Source organism: Rhincodon typus, chromosome 16, assembly GCF_021869965.1.
Source record: "Rhincodon typus isolate 14 chromosome 16, sRhiTyp1.1, whole genome shotgun sequence".
In the NCBI taxonomy this organism is placed as follows: domain Eukaryota; kingdom Metazoa; phylum Chordata; class Chondrichthyes; order Orectolobiformes; family Rhincodontidae; genus Rhincodon; species Rhincodon typus.
Window position 1 is genome coordinate 28,508,729 of NC_063347.1, and position 16,860 is coordinate 28,525,588.

A 16,860-nucleotide genomic window follows, 5' to 3' on the forward strand; every position below is an offset into this window, starting at 1 on the left:
GCCTATCATGTTCTCCTTTTCAAGTCCCTCCCAGATGAAAGCTCCACTTACAGGTTCAAACTTTGTTCACCTTTTTAAAAGAAAAGCTAATGCTCGTAACTTCATCTCAGAAAAAGAAAATCATAGAATCAGAGAATCCCTACAGTGTGGAAACAGGCCCTTCGGCCCAACAAGTCCACATCGACCCTTGGAGCATCCCACCCAGACCCATCTCCCTATAACCCACTTTGTCGACACACCCCTGAACACTATGGGCAATTTAGCATGGCCAATCCACCTAGCCTGCACATTTTTGGACCGTGGGAGGAAACCGGAGCACCCAGAGGAAACCCACACAGACACGGGGAGAATGTGCAAACTACACACAGACAGTCGCCCGAGGGTGGAATCGAACCCAGGTCCCTGACACTGTGAGACAGCAGTGCTAACCACTGAGCCACCATGCCGCCCCAAAATGCTCAGGAATCCAAAAATAGAAAAATTCCCCACAACTGAAAGACGCTTTAGAGGATCTAAAAAAGTGGTATCAAGTAACACAAAAAGAAAATGCTTCCTGCATGTCCAATGGAGAGTTCCTGAATATAGTATAAAATACTACACAATTTTTCAGAAGATGTTGATATCTATGATCTAAGCAAAATACATAAATGTTTTTATTTGATTTGTTTACTAAACACAGATGGATACTAATATAAGTGACAGCTTTCGTTCCATCCACAGGGTCACTCTCCATTCGCAGTCTCAAATTCAGTCCAAGTAGCTATTTTGAAACACCATGTTTTACTGATCAAAAATCAATGCAATTTTTGCCAGACATTATGACAGACTGTCATAGTTATTTCACTTTGGAGACAGTGCTGAATGACATGGATTCACATAGCTCTCTCGTTCATGACTCAGTGTACTCCTGATTTAATTCCTCCCTGAAGCAAGAGAAAAATGGTTAAATTGTTAACATATGTCAACAAACACTGATGCACATTGGTTTCACTTCATTCTTTGGAAGCCTTGGGCAACAGAAATAAATCCCTGCCATGGCCCACCATGGCAAAGCAGTCCCACGCAGTGATCTTACACCAGGATATGCCTCAACTTTGCATATAATGGAAGTCTTACTGTAACGTCTCATTTTAAACATCTGAAGTTAAAGATCTGATGTTTCCACTTCAAAAAAATACGCGATCTGAACTCCATGAGTAAACTTGATAAAGAGATGTCATTCTGAACCTTCTAAAGACTTCAACTGCTGGTGCCAGACGACTGCTCCAAAGGAAATGATGCTTTTACACATTCACTAATCAAAACCAAGACAATTTTGCACAATTACCGTGACTTCATTCTTTTCTTGCCCTCAAAGTGAAAGAGTTGTGTTTCAATTGACCTTTTCTATTGTATAGAAGTTAAACAGGATAGGACATTGCTATTACATTTTTCAAGAAAAAAATCTCTGCAATTTATGGAATCCAAGCACAGCATTGTTACATTGCTTCTGTGTAGAAGGATTCAAGCTTAGCCTGGTGGAATGCAGTTCAAGTCAATTACTAGAATACAGAGCCAGTGATTTCACAGAACAACTTTAGGAGTTACATTCCACTGTGTTGTTTAATACATTTCATCTTTTATCGTATATTTCTTGATTATATTATTTGGCAGTCATTATCACGCTAGAATGATAAAAATTGGATGAGGTTCAAGCTGCAAAAAATGATGGTCGGTCATCAACTTTCAAGCATGACTTGTTAAGTCAGGACAATGCAAGGCTTCATATTTAACGACAAAAAGCACCAATGCAAGCATCTGTATGTTTTTTCAACGTGTTTGTACACTTCTTGCCAACTCATTCAAGGATAATTGAATCAAATAAATGTCAGTTGTGTTCTATGGTCCTAACTCATCCAGCAATACAGTAAGATTTAATCATCAACATTAAATGAGAATGCCGGTGTTCATCTTGCAGTACATCAACAAAGAACAACAAGATTGAACAGCAAGTTACAAATTGAGAAAGACCAGCAGTGAATTTATTTCTCTCTGATTTCCAAGAACATTGCTTGTATCCCAAGTCATCAGTACAGTTCTACTGGCTGGAAGTAAATTAATATGATTGAACTTAATCATTCTGAACTACAAGGTTTCACATAGGGTGCAGATAGCAGGGTGCCAAAGATTCCCACACACATTAAATGCAAAAAATTTTGAATATCTTTCCAAGATTCATTAGCATTACAAAACTTTACAAGTCTTGTATTCAAAAACTTAACTACTTCTAGCAACACCAACATGAATCCAGGTGCCACTTTAAAATGTCTTGACTTAATATAGAAAATGCCACTGGGGGCAAGTTTGCCATTTACGAATTTGGTATCATATACCATTCTGTCAACACAGCATGGAGCTGGAGGAACACAGCAGAATAAGGATCTCAACCTGAAACGTCAAATTTCCTGCTTCTCTGATGCTGCCTGACCCACTGTGTTCCTCCAGCTCCACACTGTGTTGACTCTGACTCCAGCAATTGCAGTTCTTGCTAACTTTTCTATCATTCTGTGTTCGTCTTTTTCTGTATCACCACGTTTACAATCTTGAGTCCTAGGAAAACACTTGTAACAAAAGCAGAAATTGGAATATATCTGAAAAATATGCATGCTACCACAACTTCTCATCTTGCATTCATCAAGCAGACACAGTAAAGTCAAAATTTCAAGTAAACACCACTTTTATGCCGCAGGAGAAAATGAAGTGCTGATTGGTTGGAAATTTGATTCCAGTTTGCTATCTCTCACATGAACTCACAAATGAGCCAAAGGCTTTGGACCTGGTAAGTGCCCAGTACACCTTCAATTTCCCCAGAGGGACAGAGATACTTTGAAAGCTTCAGAAACATGCCTCTCTTTTCAGCAACATTTAAGCAGGAATAACAGGTAAAGCTTCAGAACAATGCTAACAGATGGAGAACTAGTTGAACGAACTTAAATCACCTGCTACCAAAATGATAGCTATTCAGTTCATTTGTTAGAAAATGTTGGTCGAGGCTGCCAAAAAAATAATTTGAACTATGGGGCTTAAATATTCTTTCGCTCTACTGCTTTTATAATCTCTCAATCATGGAAGCAAATATCTTAGTCCCATCTTGACATCTGCTTTCCTTCACATGTGTGCTTTTCTCTAGTGGAGATCAATAACAGTTATCTTAGCGATCACTGTGATCGCAGAAACCTCAGATACTCAAATTTCAAAAGCTGCCATGAAGAAAACTGGCCAAATCGACTTACGAACAGAAAAATAAAAAAAAATCAGTCTTCATGTGAAAGAGTCAGGTTTGACTGGTAACCAATGGAATTCTAATGTGCCATAAATTTTGCATGTTGGACTACATCCCAAGAGCAAAACTGTTAATGATTCACCCCCTTGACAGTGAATACTGGCATGAAAATCCAACGAGAAACAGTATATAACATGTGCCTTGAAGAAATGCAGTGTGCATCTCAGAATTGATCAATTTTTCCACCATGTCCTACGTCCCTGACAATTTTGCATAACTAAAATTGATATTTGCAGTTTCATGCGATCACCATTGTCATTTATGTTTGCATAACTACAAGCCCCTTTGATATTTACATCACCACTTACAGAGAGAACATAATATTCTTTTCATAGAATCTAAGATTAAAAGAAGAAGGAGAGACATGTGGAATACGTCAAAGCATATTCTAATCCAAGATCAGATTTACCGCATGGTCCAAGGAAAAAAAAAATTATTGCCAAATGAGCACCATTATTTAGAAATGAACGTGTATTATAAAATCTATCTTTTCAGTCAACTTATTCACCTCATTGTTGGCTGTCCCTCAATTTGAGGATGTTGTCTACTTAGGGTCACAGATTCCTGTCATGAGTTTTCATAACATCATAAGATCTAGGTGTAGATCTTACATTCAAATAGAGTCTGTTCCATCATTCAATGAGGTCATAGTTGATCTGATAATCCTCAAATCTCAATCATCAATGGCATTCAATAAACTAGGCACACAAATAACATAAAATAAGTTGAACTTTTATAGGTGTGAATGGACTGATAGGGATCATGGTTTTGTTTTGGCAGTTCTATGAGTGACAGATTCAACCACACATCGTAAGACCAGACACATTACAAGTGACAGATTAGGCAGTAAACCAACCTTACATGTTTGAGCAATTGTGCAAGGATGCCCATGAGATAATGGAATCCAGCATTGCTTTTTCCTTCCTTCTCAGTCATTGTTCTTGCCTCATCATTAAGGCATTTGGACTCCAAGCATGATGCATCTTAATGGACAAGTTGTCACCATCTTGAACAATTTGTAGCAAGGTGGTCAGAGTTGCCACACTTTGGGGAGAACTTTAGACTGTCTTCATTATTTTATTTGTCCTTGTCTGGAGCATTAGAGGATGACAGAAACGGGATAATGTGTGGGGACGACTTTACAATCAGTTGGACACAACACTCATTTCTGCAGGAGTTCTTCCTGAAAGGTTGTACAGCTGTTTTCAAGAATGACTGGCATTTGATTCTCCCATTGTATCCAACAATGCCTTGACTTAGATATTGGTGGTGGAATTGCCCCAGTGCTAGGTATATAGGCTAGGTCTTGCTGCAGTACAACAGTTTGGTGTGAACAGGTGCTTCTACCCTAGGACATTTGTTGCCAAATACTCAGTGGCTCTATTGGTACAAGGTGGAGTCAGGACTGCTGACATAGTGGCGGATCTCCTTGTCAGAGGTCTTGTGATGGAGGAAGCTGACAAATTCAGCAGAGGAGAGTGAGAGAGAGAGAGAAAAAAGAGAAACACGAGACAGAATAGAAAAGGGAGAAAGAGGGAATAGGAGAGCGAGAAAGAGAGTATGCGTGTGAGAGGAAGACAGAGAGGAGGGGGGAAGAAGGAGGGCGCAAACAAGAAAGGGAGAGCACGAATGAGAGGGGGGAGAGCGCAAATGAGAGAAAGAGTGGGCGAGGGCGAGAGCAAGGGGGTGAGACTGGAAAGCATCAGCTGCCACTTTGGATTTCCAGTTAGAGAGACACCACTCTGTGGTGAAAGGAATATTGTCCATTTGACCTTTTCACCTTGATCAACTGATGGTAGTAGAAAGGTAGAAGTGGACACTGGACCGCTGAAAAATGAGGAAGGAGAAGTAATAATAGGGAACAAAGAAATGACGGAGGAACTGATTAGATACTTTGCATCTGTCTTCACATTTGAAAACACCAGTAGCATATTAGAACTTCAGAAGAATCGGAGGCAGAGCTGTGTGTAGTGATCATCACTAAGGAAAAAGTGCTGCAAAAGCTGAAAAGGTCTGAAGGTAGATGAATCACCCAGACTGGATGGACTACACCCCAGAGTTCTGAAGGAGACAGCTGAGGAGCTTGTAGAGGCATTGGTGGTGATCTTGCAGGGATCAGTGGAGTCAGGGAGGGTCCCAAAGGACTGGAAAACTGCTAAGCTAACATCTCTACATTTAAGAGGGAGGGAGGCAGAAGTTGGGAAATTATACATCAAATTAGCCTGACCTCTGTCTTTGGAAAGATTTTAAAGTCTATTATTAAAGATTAGACTATAGAGTAATTGGAAGTGCATTATAAAACATGGCTGAGTCAGCACAACTTCATCAAGGGGAGGTCATGCCTGTCAAATCTGTAAGAATTCTTCGAGGAGGTAACAAGCAAGTTAGAGAAAAGGAAAACCAGCTGCAGTGATCTATCTGGATTTTCAGAAGGCCCTTGACAACATGCCACACAGGAGGCTGCAAAATAAGTTAAGAGCCAATGATGTTAGGGGAAAGATACGGGCATGGATAGAGGATTAGCTGACTGGCAGAAAGTAGAAAGAGTTGGATAAAGGGATCTTTTTCAGGATGGCAACCAGTGAGTATTGGAGCTCAGGAGAGGTCGGTGTTGCCACCATAACTATTCAAGTTATGCATTAATGATCTGGATGAAAGAACTGAGGGCATTTTTGCCAAGTTCGCAGATGGCACAAAGCTAGGTGGAGGGACAAGTAATGTTGAGGAACTGGGGAGGCTGCAGAAGGACTTGGACAGGCTAGGTGAGGGAGCAAAGAAGTGGCAGATGGAATATTATATGAGAAAGTATGATATTATGCACTTTGGTAGGAAGAATAGAGGCATAGACTATTTTCTAAATGGAGAAACGCTTTGGAAATCTAGAACCCAAAAAGGAGTCCTAGGATTCTCTTCAGGTAAATATGCAGGTGCAGTTGGCATTTAGGAAGACAAATACAGTGTTAGCATTCATTTCGAGAGGGCTAGAATACAAAAGCAGGAATATGCTCTAAAGGTTTCTGGTCAGACTGCATTTGGAATGCTGTGTGCAGTTTTAGACCCCATAGTTAAGGCAGAACGCACTGGCATTGGAAGGGGTCCAGAGGAGATTTACAAGAATCATCTTGAAGGGCTTGTCATATGAGGAATGGTTGAGGACAATGGGTCTGTACTTGAAGTTTAGAAGAACGGGGGTGGGGGATCGGAGTGGAGCTTACAGAACACTAGGAGGCCTGGATAAAGTGACATGGAGAAAATGTTTCCACTAGTAGGAGAGACTAGGACGCAAGGGCAGGGACTAACCTTTAGAACGGAGATGAGGAGGAATTTCTTCAGCCGAGGGGTGGAGTCCTGTGAAATCATGGCCTACACAGCATTCTGTGGCAGTCACAGAGTACATTTAAGGCAGAAGTAGGTTCTTGATTAGGAAGGGGATCAAGAGTTACAAGGAGAAGGCAGAAAATTGGATCAAATGGTGGAGCAGACTCTCGGCTGAATAGCCCAATTTCTGCTCTTATATCTCCTGTATCCTTCACATATATCCAAATCCTCAAATATACAAATTCCAAATTCAAGACAAAGTATTCTAAAATGGTAAAATTATTGCAAAATGATTTCTAAACATCAAAAACACATGCAGTAATTTTCAATGGATTTTCATACCGATCATTACAGTCAACCCCCCCCCAAGGCAAGCAAACTCTTTTTGCACCAATAAATCATGCATTTCATTGAACCATCCATAAATTATCATATTCCAATATCTTAAACCCCGAAGCAGATAGTTAAAATATTTTTAAAACATTCCACCATTAATTTACCACTAGTTCATTGAAGGGAGAGGAAACAAGCCATCAATTTTTATTTCTGCAACACTTTTAAAACTTTCACAACTTTTCCTATTTGTAAATCATGTTTAACTGTCATGTCCTCACAGTCCAAGATCCCAAACACACCTTCCAGGTGAAACAGTGATTTATGTGCAATTCTTTCAAGCCAGTTTACTGTATTCACTAATCACAATGCAGTTTCCACTGGAATGGCGAGACCAAGCGCAGATTGGAATCTGCTCCGTCTGTCTGTCTGTGCGTCTTGCTCTCTCTGTCTGTCTGTGCGTCTCGCTCTCTCCGCCTGTCTGTCTGTGCGTCTCGCTCTCTCCATCTGTGTTTCTAAATAGTGGATCTATTTTCTAGCATTCACAATTACCATTAGCAGCTATTTATCATCCATGATTCTCCTTTAGCATTCCCTAGGCACTTCTATTGTTCTACTTGCTCCTCTTTAGCCTTTGTCAACAGCATAGAAATCATTGTTCCCTTCAGTTCCAAAGGAAAGTCATTGGACATGAAACATCAACTTTTATCTCTCTCCACAAATACCTACCAGGTTTCTACAGCATTTTGTTTTTATTTCAGATCTTCAGCATCTGCAGTTCTTTGCTTTTATTTACATTCAATGAAAACTAGCTTTTGTTTCTTGTTTCTTTCTGACTAGACCTTAGATCCATTTTAAACAAGCAAAACATTTTTCTGCTATTAACTAACAGGTAATATTTTCATTTTGCTTTTATCCGGGTGTCGCACATGCCAACACTCAATATTTATATTGTGTTTGAAGATAAAGCACAATCCACAGTGTTGTGGCATACGCTGCTTAAATCTGCTAAAATCAAAAATCTATACATGGAAGTTAATAATTTTTCCTGATTGTACACAGTGACTTCAGCAGAGAAGTATGCTTTATGATTCACATTCTGCAAAACGATTCTTGTGAAAGTCAACAATGTGAAATATTAATCTTCGGTATCACTCCCTACAGTTTCTCCCTGCGCAGCTGGCAGGGTCCACCATTTCCTGCTTAATTTCAGATTTGCAGCATCTGCAGCTGCTTTTTAGGAGCCAGTCATGAAACGGAATGATACAAAATTAAATAACTAAAATTACTGTAGTAATTCTTATGCCTTGATTTTGCATAAATTGTTAAGGGGCCCCAGGTACCTCATCGCATGGCCATCCTGCTCCAAGTGCCCAAAGATCTAATGGTCGAGTATCCACCTGCTTATTGTCATGAAAACTCATGGCAGAAACCCACAACCCTGGATAGATATCCTCCTCAAATCTAGGGACGGCCAACAATGGGATAGATAGATGAACTGAAATGATACATTTTATAATGATGGTGCTAATTTGGTAATAAATAATTTTAATTTCAATATACAGCAAATCTCATCTTGAATCAGAATGTGTATATAACATGCTTTGATGTATTTCACACCTTTCTCGTTCTAGACCAAGAACAGGCCAACTGAAAAGTCACTACCATTTTAGTTTACACCAAATTCTAACATGTTAATGCCTATTTTTGCTTTGGTTCACATTGCAAAGAGAAAATGGCAATGCGATAAAAGATTTATTTTTTAAAATAATTTATTAATCTTGCCACATAAAACAAAAAATTCAAAACAGGGCGTTATGCTAATTACATTCCAACAGGACTCAAAACTCAAGTTTTGCTTAAATCTACACAACCTAGTTTAATTTCAATGCATTCTGTCAAATAGGACAAATCCTTTTTAAACATCCATAGTGAAGTGTTATGCAATGCTTTGACTGTTCAAAGGAACAAGCATTAGAGCTGCCACAAAATGAAGTGCCTACCTGACTGCTAAAAAGCAAAGAAATATGTTAACAGCAATTTGTTGTTTAAATTAAGACTTAATTCCCCCCAAAAAGGTCAGTAAGGTTCACATCTGAAGTGTCAATTAGTTAGACCAGCTGTGTACAAGGCTGAAGTTTGATGGTCTATCTGACAAACCCATTTGCTCTGTTGTAACAGTACTTCCTAATAGTCTTTCAATATCACAATACTAATGGCACTGGTGTAACCATCTGCCACTAATTCACTTAGCTAAGGAAGAAATTCATGATAATTTCATTCTTTGTACAATTACCAAAAGTGAAGAAGAAAACCTGTTAAATCTGTCCCGTTTTGAGGTCTGAAAATTATTCAATGCGATTGGCTGCTTAGCCTGCGTGATGCTAGAGATCCCTCCCATATTTAGCATAGAAACCCATGCTAGAGATCAAAGGATCTCCAAGAAGATTTCTTCAAAGTTAATGATAATTGCAAGTACCATCACTTCATCAGTGACTACAATGCTCTGGTCAAGTGTACACTGAAAGATCAGTGGTAAAGCTAGAGTGTCAATTTTAGAAACAGAAAACATTTCTGTTAAAATTGTAAAGTCTAGCTGTATGGAGTACTAGGCATCAGTGTTTGGTGCAGGTGTTGAACCACTGCAATTTGGCATCCATAGGGAGCAGTGGTTAGTTAATTAGATATTGGCCCAGAATTCACTAAGGGCAATGCTGGCAATGTTCAATAGAAATTAAATCATTAAACCCATGAAGTCCCCCATTGGCCTTTTTATTTTTGAAAATATGAACAAGTATTTCAAATACACCAGAGTAAATGTAGCAATGAATCAGAAGTGACTTGCCTAATGGTCAAATTACAAACCCATTACATCGCGATGGCACTCAGGCAAAAAAGCATTTCGAGTGGATATTTAATAATCGAATCAAGCAGAAACTCAGCTAGTCCAATTTTAAAAATAGTTAAATCTATGTTAATTTCTTATTTTCTTAATTTTGTTGGAGCCCCTTCCTATTAACATTACACAAACAATGCAAAAACCAGAGGATTGCAGACTTCACAAACAATCTATAATCCCTGAGTTTAATTGTACAAAGTCTGAATCTTCTGACATGGGTTGTTATTCCCATTTTGTCTACTTATCTTTTGCACAGCCTTCCAATGCAGGAACAAGTCCAGCAAGCCACGCAGGCAGCATCCTTGTTTTTATACCTGCTGCATTCCGTATTTAAAGGTCGTAAAAGACAGCTACTGAGAAAAGGTAAATCTGTAAGTTCAAGGAAAGGGAATAACAGAGTGAGTAGGTATGGGGTAATGTGCCAGGTGTGTCTTGAAAGGTGCTAGGTGTGTAGTAGAGTGCCAGGTCAGTGAAGGGTTTACAGGTCGTAAATAAGTGGGTAAGAGTATATCGTGGGTCAGTTGGGTGTCCATGGCCAGGAAGGGTGGGGGCCAAGGGAGTGCGATGTGTGTGCACGCACATGTAAATATGGGGAGTCAGGCGTCCAAAGTCAGGGGGCGGAGGGAGAAGGCTCATTCAGGACCATTAAGTTGTAAAAGTAAGTATGTAATTAGGGTTCTACTGATGAGTTGGGGGTTGGGGAAGCAGTCACATAGTTACAGTAGGTTTTCATTTTCTAACGTTTCCAGGCTAACTCTGAAGATCAATAAGTCAGAATCCTGTGCAGTCTCCAACTCTACCTCAAAGCTGGGGGATTTTCTTTTCCCCAGAGGGTTCCAGGCACCAGGTAATTGCCCAGTGGAAATTTAAACTTTGCCAAGCGCCTAAAGGGAGATCACCGTTACGTTGGATTTACTGTGCATGCAGCATTCAGGATGTAGATCACCCTAGATCTGCAAAAGCACTCAGGTGAGCATAATGGGACTGCTTTTGAAGTTGTGGCTGCATTATGTACCAACAGAGAACAATTAAATCTTCAAACATTAATAATAGCCCAAAATGGTGTGGTGCTGCCCTAAGGTTTGGGCATTGGGTGGGTAAAGTCTTACAGAAGGCAAGGGTGCAGAAACAGAGCTTCACAATGGAGCCAACAATACAGATTCATTTGGGACAGAAAGTCCAACAAAAGGAATTTAATTAAAATACAAAGGATATGATCACAGGTTAGCCATCTTTGAATTATTTTATGTTGTACATTAGATTTAAAACAAATTAAGGAAGCAGGTGAATGCATGAGTTAACACATACTTTCTTGGACAACTGAAAACACATCTGGGGAAAAAAAGGCTCTGTATAGAGATCATTTTGACCTAAACCAAATACATACATACAGCTTGGTTCAATTAGGATAAAACAAAACATTTGGGAAGGATAAGCTATGGAATCCGGGGGAGGAATAGGAATGTGACCAATTATGAGGAAGAATCATGTGGGTGGGGGGACAAGGAATGATCTATATCATACATACATTCAAGCCAGCCACAAAAGTGTAGGAAACAAAAAAAGATGAGTTAGAAGTGATTTGAAATTGAGATCTAGTAGACAACATTCTTGGAGTTACTGAAACCTCATGCATAGGACTGTATACACATCAGAAAGGATTAAAGAAATAAAAGGATGGAGTGCCAACCAAGAGGAACAATCTAGGCATTAGCACAAAAGGTTGTACAGTTATATTAGCAACATTTAGAAAAAATGATAAAAGTATATTTCAGGTCACTCCAAAATAATGTGGGGAAGTAGGATGTGTGCCAATCTGCTACAGCCTTGATTGCAATCAAAGGGAATTTCAATCTTTCCAAAACAGACTGGGACTTGCATTAAGGGCAATCTCTTGTGTGAAAATGGTTACTAAAGTAATTCTGAAACTGTTCATATAAAGGAGGGAACAGTGGAAAGTTTTAGGAAGCTGGCAGTAAACAAGGCAAGGCAATATTCAGTCAATATGCTGGCATAGGCAGCTAAGTATATTGTAAATTCTGTCATAATAACCTTGCAAAGCTCATAAGAATCAGAGACAATGCTCTATTTGATTAGATATTACTAATTATGACATTTCTTTTTAAAAATTGTACATGTTAAGCCTTAAATTTACGAATCTGCAAGTGGGGAAACTTCAAGACTTTGAGTATAACAGATTTGGAGGATAAGAACAAGACACAGATATTACCTGATGGGATTTTAGGAAGATATTAACACTGACCAACACTACTGCCGGATTTTAAGGATCCCCATCAATCTATCTTCTCAGCACGTTCATTGTTTCTAGAAAAAGAGTCCCAGCTTATTCTGAACCATTAAGTCACTCCTACTATGAATGACACAGGTGAAATACCCTCTCTCCCTGCCCCAACAATCCTACCCATATCACTCCCAAAAGGAAGACTGTCCAAAGTGTCTAAGTTTGAGGCCAACACCAAATTGCACATTGTGAGCAAAGGTGCAAACTTGAGATAATGATCTGGAAAAGCTAGATCAATGGCTGAAGAGATGTCAAGTGAATTGTGAGAAGTCTATACATTTAGATTTGGAAGAGGTTACTAAACTTATGAAAAACCAAAAGAACTGCGGATGCTGTAAATCAGGAACAAAAACAAAGTTGCTGGAGAAGCTCAGCAGGTCTGGCAGCATGTGTGAAGGGAAAAACAGAGATAACGTTTCGTGTCCGGTATTGCGTTCTGAGGAAGGGTCACTGGACGCGAAACGTTAACTCTGTTTTTCCCTTCACAGATGCTGCCAGACCTGCTGTACTAAAATTATTACTTTAGTATTAGCAGATGGTGACAAAAGTAAATTCTTGAAACACAGCTGTTTTGTAAAGTTATGAAACTAAGATAGCACTTAAGTTCTATTTGGCCTTGCTGAGACTGTACCTGGAATGGGGTGTTTAGTTTCCCATGCCTGTCTTACAAGAAAAATGAACAAAAAACCTTTGAAGTCTGGGGAAGGTTTCTGAGAAGTGCGCACAATAATGAGTTCAAATCAACACTTGAACCTTATACTTTACGTAGAACTCCACACTAAATTCAATTAAAATGAGGGCAGTACAACAAAATTCTGAGGCTCTTGTGACACAGTAGTAAGGTAGTGTAACCTACCTCTGGGCCAGGAGGCCTGGGTTCAAGTTCTACCTGCTCCAGGACGTGTGTAATAACATTAGAAAACGTCTAAACTGAAATTATAAACAGGTATTTCCAATGCCTATCAAACTGCAAAACTAAACAATACTGCATCACAAACCGTTGTCTTAAATTGACAAACCATGAAAAGTAAAAGACTCAGAACACCCTGGCAGCTGTAATACAGTGTGGTTCACAATGCTTGGAATTCTTACTCTATTCCAAGAATACTGACACACAGGTCAAACGCTGAGAGATATAAGTGAGCAGAAAACCGCTCCCAAACAAAACTCAATCAAAATACACATTTTACAAAACTGTCATGGTACAGCAGTACATTTGGATGGAACTTCACGACCAATAACAAATCCTGACATTGGAATGTAGAGCAAATAGTGAGACCACATGAAGTGGGGGGTAGCAGAAGTATAAAAGCAATATTATCAAGGTCATCCAAATGGTGTGCAGCCTACTGCGGTCAAGGTATGCCAGTTAAAGAAGTGGATTTTTCCATGCCACTAGTCCAGAGGGCAGACTGCCACTGAATGCAGCAAGGATACCTCCATTTCAGATGCCTTTGTTAATGTTGACAATTGTTTGCTTCCGACCCTTCCACCTCAAAATCAAGCAGGATAGCCCAAGCAGGGAGCAGGAGAAGACAATCCCTTAGCACTTCCAGCAGCATTGCCAGGGTCTGCCTTTGTCACTAATGGCCCCATGTAATTAAGCCACTGTGTTTCAAATAATGTGGAAAATGAACCTTAATTGGTTTGTCAATATTAGCCACAAGCCTCAGGCTAAGGTGCTGACAGCTCTCCAACATTTCAATAGCCCAGCCTATTGTTGCAGGACTTGGAAAATCTCAGCATTTATTTTAGAATTTTGATAACAATTTACTTCTTAATTTTTCTATTCAGAATTTTAAACAAGCTTTTTTTTCCCCAATATAAAAACACCTGTTGACTAAACTAACAGCAGACTGTGTTGTTAACAGATCCCAAAGTTAAAGGAATGTCTCAACCTCGGTACGAAATGGGAATCAGTTCAAATGCAGGTCAAACGCTAGCAGGGTCCTGCTCAAATGCAGATATCCAACTTTAACCATAATATGGACAAGAGACAATTGAGATGTGGACATTTTTATGTGTTGAACCGAACATAAATAATCCAAGTCCCATTCCTTCTTTTTAAAAATTCATTCACAGGATGAGGACATTGCTAACCAGGCAGCATTTATTGCCCATCTTTAATTTTCCCAGAGGACAGTTCAGAGTCAACCACATTGCTGTGGGTCTGGAATCACATGTAGGCCAGACCAGGTAAGGATGACAGTTCCCTTCCCTAAAGGACATTGGTCAACCAGATAAGTTCTTCCAACATCGACAATGGATTCATGGTCATCATTAGCCTCTTAATTCTAGATTTTCTTTTATTGAATTCAAATTCCACCATCTGCTGTGGCGGGATTTGAACCCAGGTTTCCAGCAATAATACCACAAGGTCATCACCACCTCACATCTTTCCATCTGTTCACAAAGTTAGACGTTAATTCCTTTATTTTGAATTAAGATAGCTTCAAAACCAAAATGATTTGTCACCACTGTGATAAATATGATTTCTCCTCATTTAAACCCAAGTTTAAGAGAAGTTTAATTTTGTGGAAATTAAAGAAATAAAATGGCTCACATCCAACAGAAAATGCTGTGCAACAGCCCTACTAATGCCTCAGTTTTCATTAGGCAGCTGAGGCATTTTTCAAGTGCTTTCATGGTGCAGTAGTAGTGTCCGATCTCTGAGCCAGAAGTCCCAGGTTAATGTGCCAACTGATCCAAGCTGTGAGAGAACACATCTGACCTATTTTTCAGATCATCCTGCTCAGAGGTGTATTACATACCTCTGGAGCATGTGGGGCCTGAACCCGGGTCTCTCAGTCCACAGGTAGGGACACCACTGCTGCGCCATAACGCGACCCCACAAAATACATTCAAACAGGTTGATTAAAAATATCTACGGGTGACGCATAATAAAAACTAAGTCAGTCTTGTGTTTAATTCCCAACCTGTTGAGTTCTCTCATTTCAGAGTGGCAGGAGCACCTAATGGACTTCCTTGCTCTAATCACCACCTAATGGCCCCTATTAGAAGTGCATGCAGATGAATATCAAGAAGATAACAGGATTTCAGCTTCATAGAGTCAGAATATTTCGAACACAAAAAGAAGCACTTCGCCCTGCTGCGTACACACCAAACATTCATCTATTCACATCGATTTTCCAGCATTTGGCAGGTAGCCTTATATCCTTACGGCATTTCAAATTTCTGAACAGTTCTTAAATGTGTCAGGGCTCTTGCCTCTACAACCTTTTTAAGCGATGAGTTCTATATACCCATAACCCTCTCAGTGAAAAATCCTTTCCTCAACTCCTCTCTAAACTGCCTGCTCCTTCTCTTAAAACTGTACTCCCTGGTTATTGGCCCATCCACCAAAGGGAAATGTTTCTTCCTATCTAATCTGACTATGCCCCTCAGAACTCTGCTTCTTAATCATATTCCCCGTCAGCCTTCTCTACTCTTAAGGAAATAACTTAGCTAGTCCCCCTTTATAGCTGAATCACTCCAGCCCATTCTAATGAATCTCTTCTGCACCCTCTCAGCTGCAATCACACCTTTCCAATAATGTAGTTAGCAGAACTGCACACAATACTTGAGCTGTGGCCTGAATCACACTGCATACAGCTCCCATCATATCTTCCTTGCTCTTGTATTCCATGCCTTGACCAAAGGCAGGTATCCCATATACCTGAAGCACCTTGGTTGCATAGCCTCTCGTTGTTGAATCGCCAGCCAATTTTGTCAATTCATATGTTAAAGAAAATAACTAGTGAAAAAAGGATACTTGAATTCAAAATGTTTTGAATCAAGGAACATAATTTCGCATGACAGAAATTATCTATGACCTATGACCTATATGCAAAGCGATAACCGCGTCCATTTACTTCATTTTGCTATCACCTAGAGAGCTCATTTCAAGACTGTGCTAATTTATCTCTAATTTCATTATTGAAATTCTATTTTCATTTTACTCCATACCTGTGGCTAATCTCTAGACACAGTTTGTGGTCCTCTACTCTACACTGGAGAGCTTCTCTGTATAAATCTAAAATTTAAACTTAAAGTCGCCAGTAACCAGGAGATAAAAACCAGGGCTGGAGAACTCAGCAGGACTGGCAACATCGTAGAGTGTGAAACAGAGAGTAAAGATTATCTCGGTCCACAGATGCTCCCAGACCTATATTTCTCCAGCAATTCTGCTTTTATTTCAGATTTTGAACAGCTGCAGTATTTTGCTTTCAGTAAAGCAGGAGATGCTTGGATAGGATTGTTAACAATCTTTTCATGCCAGCATAACCTAATCAGCAAGCCTCTGCCATTAGAGAGAATGCCTTAGAGAAAAAGAATGGCCTTGCACATGTGGAGTTAAGATAATAGATTTCTTTCTCCATCCCAAGTTTAAGCTCCAAGCTTGAATGACATTTAAACTCCTTCAACCAAAGTGCATCATTAGTGAAATTTAGGGTCATTTGGCTAGTTACAGTGTTTGAAAAAGATATAGTTATCTAACTGTAAATATGGGAGAATAAGAAGGAGAAAGATTGTTCAGCACATTATCCTGTACCATGTGTTCACACCTCCAGCTCTGCAATCATTGAGTGAAAGAAATCAGACACAGGGAATTCAGGAGGTCAGATCATCCCATTGACTGACAAAATGCTAACAGGCTAAAGCAGGATGGCTGAAGCAGAAAAGTTA

General features: G+C 39.6%; 1 protein-coding gene across 2 annotated transcripts in view; it reads right to left on the reverse strand.

Annotated features, from left to right (window-relative positions):
* The window catches only part of LOC109925951 (ERC protein 2), a 591,163-nt gene that overhangs the window by 375,718 nt on the left and 198,585 nt on the right, over window positions 1-16,860 (reverse strand). The gene's annotated exons all lie outside the window — the stretch shown is intronic.